The following is a 7,867-nucleotide window of genomic DNA, read 5'->3' as shown; positions in this document are numbered from 1 at the left end:
CTTCTTGCTCCCCAGATCCCTGGTGTGCCCTAGCTCCCATCCTCTTTGAAATCTCATTCTTCAGCTCTTCCTTCCATTCTGTAATGTATAGGATAGATAGATAATGTATATGAGAGGCATATATATATGTGCCTATATATATACATATGTATTGGAGAGGCATACTGTGTTCATAGATTAGAAGACTCAAGACCATAAAAGTCATCAATTTTTGTTGATTTGATAACCCAAACAAAATATGAGTGGTTTTTCTTTCCATGAAAATTAGTAAGTTTTTTCTAGAATTTCTATTGAAATGCAAAGAGCAAAGGATAACCAAGACACTCTTGAAGAAAAAATATAAATCAGGATGATTTGCTTTACCAGATGCAAAGAATTATTATAAAGGTTTAATTATTGAGGTACAGATAACTAAGGTAAAAAACTAGACAAATACACCAATGATACAGAACAGAGAACCAAGAAACAAACCCATATATGTATAGATACTTGATTTATGACAAAGAGGGCACTGCAGAGGATTAGAAAAAAGACTTCAGTAAATGGTGCTGGGACAATGAGATACCTATATGAAAACAAAAAAATGAAGTGGATCCCTACTTCATACTATACACAAAAATCAATTCCAGATGGATTTAAACCTAAACGTGAAAGGTAAAACAACAAATTCTTTAGAAGATAATATAGGAAAATATATTCACTATCTTGGAGGAAGGAAATAATAGAGAAACACGTAGTAATTAATGAAATAGAAATGTGTTAGGATGGTAGATCTTATGTCAAATGTTCTTATAAAAAAAGTAGTAGGAAACTTTTAGAGGTGGTGGTTACATTTATGGCGTTGATTATGGTGACGCTTTCACAGATGTATAGTTATCTTCAAACTCAAGTTTAAAAACTCAAAATCAAGTTGTGGGAAAGTCTTTGCCTCCCTGGCTCTTCTACTCACCCCTTTCTTGTGAACTTTTCACATATCTTGGGTTAAACAAGGCATAGAAAACACTGACCTACAGGAAAAGATTACTAAACAGGACTAAAAATTAAGAACTTGTTCATAAAAATCACCTTTAAGAGCATGAAATTATCTTTAAGGACATGGAAATGCAAGCCACAGAGTGGGAGAAAACCCATTTGGAACACATATAACTGACAGAGGACTTGTATCTGGAATATAAAGTACTATAAATCAGTAAGAAAAAGTCATACAACCCAATGAAAAAACAGGCAAGGGACTTGAGCAAGTCATTTAGAGAAGAGGATGTCCAAATGGCCAAAAATACATGAAAAGGTGATTAATTTCATTGTAATGAAAACTGCAACCACAATGAGACGCCAATGGATGTCTCTGATGAGGGAGACCAAGTGTCTTCCAGGTTAAAAGGAAATTTACTCTTTATTGTATACCCTTTTGCATTAAGTATATTTTACATTATACTTGTATTTAAGTTGAAAGAAGGAAACAAAAGTACATTTGAATTAGAGAAGGAAAACAATGGAGAGAAGAACAGAATTGACAAGACAAACCCTATTTCCTTGCTGTGGAACAGTGACAGGCATCAGCTGATTGATGTTCTTGAGCTCTGACAACTACACAAAGAGAAACTAATGGCTGATAGATCAATTGATGGAGTAATCCAACAGGTAATTCAGGCTCCCAGACCACTTTTTCTTTTCTAAAAGAAGTCTGGTTTAGTGGGAAATCTGGTTTTCTTTAGCTCGTGGAGGGTCATACTAGCCTGGGATGATATCTTACTGACTTGAAATAAACCCCTTTGAAATACATGTATGTGTTAACTGAATTATTTATGGAAGGACTACATTTTTCTATCCTGATGGACCAGTCATTCACCAAATATTGACTATACCACGTGCCAGGCACTGTACTAGATAATGAGTATGCAGCAGTGAACAAAATAGACAAATTCTCTGCCCTCTTGAAGCTAATCTAGAAGGAGAAACAGAAAATAAACAAATATCCAGAACAACAAAGAACTGAGGGTAGTGCTATTTCAGATAGGGTGGCCCTGTAAGGCCTCTTTGAGGAGCTGAGATTTCAGCAGAGAGTGGAATGAAATGAGAGTGGGAACCATACATGCTCCACAAAGGGAACCGCAAGTGCAAGAGGCCTAAGGTGGTCTGAGTATTGATGGGCTCTACTGGGGTGACTGTTGTTTCATGGGATTCGATGCTATTTTACTGTGCTGTTTCCTTTAAAGAGGTAAAGTTACAAGTGGGTTTCATGTCTGTCATTTGTCTGGATGCACTCCTCTAGACAAGCCTGGGTTGAGAGCAGATATTGTCAGTGACCTGCTATGAAAGAACAGATTGTCTGCCCTGGTATCATGGCCATGTCACTCATATCCTGGAATGGCTAATGAGGTGTCTTCTTTTGGTATAAAATTAGTGTCTGGGGATTGTTGGACTAATTCTGTAATGTCTCCAAAGTAAAGAGGGCATCACTAACCACCATCATAAACTGGGGGTCTTAAGCTCCCTCCCACCTCTCCTCTCGGTATTCAGAGGGCATATCTTGAGCTTCCAGACCCCATCCAGGACCGCTTGTTGCTCCTATTCCCACAGTCTTCCTTTGGGTTCTGACTTACACTCTTGTTTCTTCCATACAAAAGCCCTATTTTCTTTTCTTCCACAATGAAAGTGGGCTCGTCAAAACCTAGAGCTCAAACATTTAGCAACCAAAAAACTGGTTCCCCTTTCCTTCAGGGCAGGGAGGGCTTGCTCTTCAAACTCTGCCAGCAAGTGATGAGATATGTGCTTTCCATCCTGGAGGTGGGAAGTGTCCTCCACTCCCAGAGCGGATTGTGTCCCACTAATGGGACAAAGGAAAGGGAGGAGAAAAAGTTGTCAACATGTAAAACCAGGTGGAATAATCAGTTCCTGCTACTTTTTCTTCTGCCTGTGATCTGTTTGTGTCCCCAGGACAAAATTCCTTTCATTAGGTAGACACACCACCCACTATTTGGGGAGGAACTCCCTGACTTCCTTGGGTGTGTGCCTTAGCCTGGCCCCTAGATGAACTGCTCACCCCCTTTGTGCTTTGTTTCCCAGGGTGTGATTTCCTCATTATTCTGTCTCTCATTCACCGCTGGGTCGTCCTGCAAGTGTTATGAAGCTCCAACATCACCACACAGGTGTTAACTGCTGCTATGGGAAAGTCTTTGCCTCCCTGTTTACCCGACCCAACCCCCTCTTGTGGCTGCCTGCGTCTCCCTCCAACTCATATTTGACTTTCCTGCTACAATCCCTGGGGAGTCCATCATCAGACCCACCTTCTCAGAAAACACTCCCCATCCCCTCCCCAGCCAAATGAGCCCACCTACACTTGAACTTTGTACATATGGGGACAGTTTTCCCAACATCTTCCTTAGGAAAAACAACCAGGTTATTTCTAATGTGAACCACCTTGGTGTTCTCTCTTCCACTTCTTCCCCATATTTTGTTGAAGGGTCAGGACTTACATGGGCGGCTTTCAGTAATGACCATTTTGTTCTTGCCATATTGTCCTCAAATTTGTACCTCAATTTGTCCCCTTCTTGCAGCTCCTGGCACCTTACTATGGTAACATAATTTAGTCAGGTCCCTGCTGTACTAAGCAGCAGTGGTGATTAACTGCTACTCTTCCTGTAACTTGGGTCTAAGGCCACCTGTGCCCTTGATCCAGTGGCTCACCTCCTTTGCTTATCCTCAAGCAGAGATGGTTGGTAACCAAGGTTCCCTATCAAACCTAATGACATCTTTCCTGGTGGCATTAAGCACGTAGTAAAAGCACCACAGAGAGTCTCTTGCTTCTTCTACTCAGGGGAAAGTATTCCTATCTGTGTACATGGTGAGAGGAGGGTGGGTCACGCAATGGAAAGGATGACCCTCCCTCCTGAAGGCAGGAGAATATCTCATGTCCTATGAAGCTCCCGGTCCAGTATGAAGAGGATAGTGAGTCTCAAGACAGAATATGCATTAGAACTCTTAGGGATTTGGTGAAAATGCAGACTTCAGGGATCCACTGACAGATTCAGAGATTTTATATAACTTGCTCCAAACTTTTCAGTGAGTTAACTTGTAAATTATACTGTCTCTATTTAATTCTTTTAAATATACTTATTTTATATTCTGAATTTGATGCTTTTATTATCTGAAATTCTTAAGGGTCCAAATCTGCTGTTGGTTGATTCTCCTCATGGAATCATGGCTCACGGAGTTTTGTTTGAGCATTTGTTTTATAATTTGAAATTGTGAGTTCAGGTTGGGTGGGCTACATCTGTGGTTGTCCTGTGTGGCTTAAGTTGGGGTAGGAGGAATCTCTCCCAGAGGGTTTTAGTTTTGCTTCTTTCCAAATGTCTCAGAGATGTTTCTGACCAAGGATCACTTTTTATTAATTTCTTGGTTTGGAGTCTCCTGGGATAGATTTGAACCTGGACCCCATATGCAGAAACTCCGGGGATGCAAATTCCCCAAGGAGAATATTTTCCATTCAGAGGAGAGCTGAGAGAGATTTAAGCTTGTTGGTCACTTTCCTTTGATGGTAAGTAGACTTTCTCTAGTTCACTGTTTTTTGTGGGGTTTTTTTCAAAACAGAGAACAGGAGTATTTATTTATTTATTGTAAAATTTATTTATTTATTTATTTATTTTGGGCTGTGTTGGGTCTTTGTTTCTGTGCGAGGGCTTTCTCCAGTTGTGGCAAGCAGGGGCCACTCTTCATCGCAGTGCGCGGGCCTCTCACTATCACGGCCTCTCTTGTTGCAGAGCACAAGCTCCAGACGCGCAGGCTCAGTACTTGTGGCTCACGGGCCTAGTTGCTCCACAGCATGTGGGATCTTCTCAGACCAGGGCTCGAACCCGTGTCCCCTGCATTAGCAGGCAGATTCTCAACCACTGTGCTACCAGGGAAGCCCCAATCTAGTTCACTGTTTGTATTAGGGCTCTCCAGAGAAACAGAACCAACAGGATGTGTATATATGTAGAGATTTATTTTAAGGAGTTGATTCACACGATTGTGGAAGCTTGGCAAGCCCAGAATCTACAGTGTAGTCTGGCAGGCTGGGACTGAGGGAAGAGTTGCAGTTCAAGTCCAAAGGTGATCTGCTGGCAGAATTCCTTCTTTCTTACAGACGTCAACCTTTGTTCTTAAATTAAGGTCTTCAACTGATTGGATGAGGCCCACTCATATTATGCTTTACTCAATGTCCACTGATTTAAATGTTGCTCTCATCGGAAAAACACCTTCACAGAAACATCCAGAATCATATTTGACTATGTATCTGGGCACTGTGACTCAGCCAAGCTGACACATAAAATGACCATCAAATCATTTGTGTGAGTATGGGATATCTGAGGATCTCGGCTTTATGCAAGGGTCTCACTTCTAACTTTCTGCCTCACACAGGCCCCAAAACTTCATCTCTTACCCTGCATGGAATTAGTCTATTTTTAGGTCCAGGTTTCTGAGTTCCATTTAGGATGACCTAATTCTCAAAACTTGAATTTTCATTTGGAAGCCTATTATTGCTCTCATTAACTTACTCTTCTCACTTGATGTTCTTGAGAAAACCAGCTCTTTAATGATGTGTAGGGATTGTGGTAGTGTATTCCCTTGGCCCACAGATCTCAGACCGAGTGATTTGGTAATGGATTTTAGCACCTGCAATTCACACAGTCTTCACTTGCTATACTAAAGGAAGTTCAAGTTAAAATGTTGTCAGCTCAGAGAGCAATTATCATCTGAGCCCAGTTGATTTTGGTGTCATGTGGATCTGGCTTTATAAAATCATGGCCATAGATTAACTAGAACTCACTGCAGAGAGTGTATACCATAGTCATTGAAAAGGACCCAGTGGGTAAATCTTGTATTAATGTTACTGATGCTAATAAAGCCACCATTTATGAATCCCTTACTGTTAGGCATTGCGCTAGGCACTGTGCATAGCATTTTTAGAGAAGTTATTTCCTTTGAAACCCATGGATCCAGGAGCTCCAAGGAGCCAGGGTCTACAAGAAATAGGTACCTGCTGTTACCATTTTACAGATGGAAAACAACCAAAGCTTGGAGAGGTTGCCTTAATAGCTAGGTTTATATTGCGATATTGCTGTGTAACAAATGATTCTAAAATCTCAGTGGATTTCAACAAGCTTGGGTTCTGTTATGGTTACATTTTCTGTTTAGTAAATTGTACATGCTTCAACCTATAGTGTGGATTCAATTCTTATGAATTAACCCTTTTTGAACCCCAGCTGTCTTAACTCTAGTTCCCTAGAAGCAGGGCCTGAGATGGGGATTTTTGAGCAAGTGACTTATCGGGGGAAAGCTCTCAGGAAAAGAAGAGTGAAGGAAGAAGAAGGGGGTGGGGAAGAACTAATCAGAGATGTGGTCTCAGCTGGAGTCCACTTTAGCCTGACCCTCCATATCCCTGATCTGGAATGTGAATTGAACCACAGAATTGGCCCCACCTCGTGGGAAGGGGACTGGGGTTTTGTAACTCTGTATCAGCCAGCCAGTGGCTACAAGTCGCCCAAGATTGGTGGTGAGGGCCTGCAGAACCCTATCTAAGTGATGCGCAGTCCTCCAGCAGCCACATCATAGCCAAGAGAAAGTTAACATGCTTCCATTGTGCAGGGAGAATATCAGAACATCTGCTATCAGTGGCTGGGAGACATTGAAACCCTCCAGAGAGTTGGGAGAATATTAGCAATAAAAAGTTGTGTCTGGGATGACTTGAGTGAAGCCTTGCCTGAAGGTAGAAGTGACTTTACACTGAATGGTCCCTTTTTGAAGACGTGAAATGTTTTAATAAAATGTATTACTGCGAGAAAACCCTTTTCCTTATTACAGAGTCAAAAGCCAAGTGCTGTGTGTTATTCCTGAGATTTTTGCTTACATCTCTGTCTCTCCACTCCTTATATAAAAACCTTAGTTCTCTAACAACAAAAGATCAGCAAGAGGAATTAAGAAAACAATCCCATTTAATATTGCATCGAAAAGAATATAATACTTAGGAATAAGCCTACCTAAGGAGGCAAAAGACCTGTACTCCATAAACTATAAGACGTGATGAAAGAAATTAAAGATTACACAAATACATGGGAAGATACACCGTGTTCTTGGATTGGAAGAATCAGTATTGTCAAAATGACTATACTAGTCAAGGCAATCTACAGATTCAATGCAATCCCTATCAAATTACCAATGGCATTTTTCACAGAACCGGAACAAAAAATTTTTAAAATCTGTATGGAAACACAAAAGACCCCAAACAGTCAAAGCAATCTTGAGAAAGAAAAATGGAGCTGGAGGAATCAAGCTCCCTGGCTCTAGACTATACTACAAAGCTATAGTCATCAAAGCAGTATGGTGCTGGCACAAAAACAGAAATATAGACCAATGAAACAGGATAGAAAGCCCAGAAATAAATTCACACACCTATGGTCAATTAATCTATGATGAAGGAGGTAAGAATATACAGTGGAGAAAAGATACTGTCTTCAATAAGTGGCGCTGGGAGAACTGGACAGCTACATGTAAAAGAATGAATATTATTAGAATATTATTCTAACACCATGCTCAAAAATAAACTAAAAATGGATTAAAGACCTCAATTTAAGACCAGATACTATAAAACTCCTGGAGAAAAACATAGGCAGGACATTTTTTTAACATAAATTGCAGCAATATCATTTTGGATCCACCTCCTAGAGTAATGGAAATAAAAATAAACAAATGAGATCTAATTAAGCTTAAAAGCTCTTGCACACAGGCTTCCCTGGTGAAGCAGTGGTTGAGAGTCCGCTTGCTGATTCAGGGAACACGGGTTCATGCCCTGGTCCAGGAAGATCCCACATGCCACAGAGCGGCTAGG

This window comes from Kogia breviceps, chromosome 10 (assembly GCF_026419965.1).
Source record: "Kogia breviceps isolate mKogBre1 chromosome 10, mKogBre1 haplotype 1, whole genome shotgun sequence".
Taxonomy (NCBI): domain Eukaryota; kingdom Metazoa; phylum Chordata; class Mammalia; order Artiodactyla; family Physeteridae; genus Kogia; species Kogia breviceps.
Note: the sequence above shows the minus strand (reverse complement) of the source record.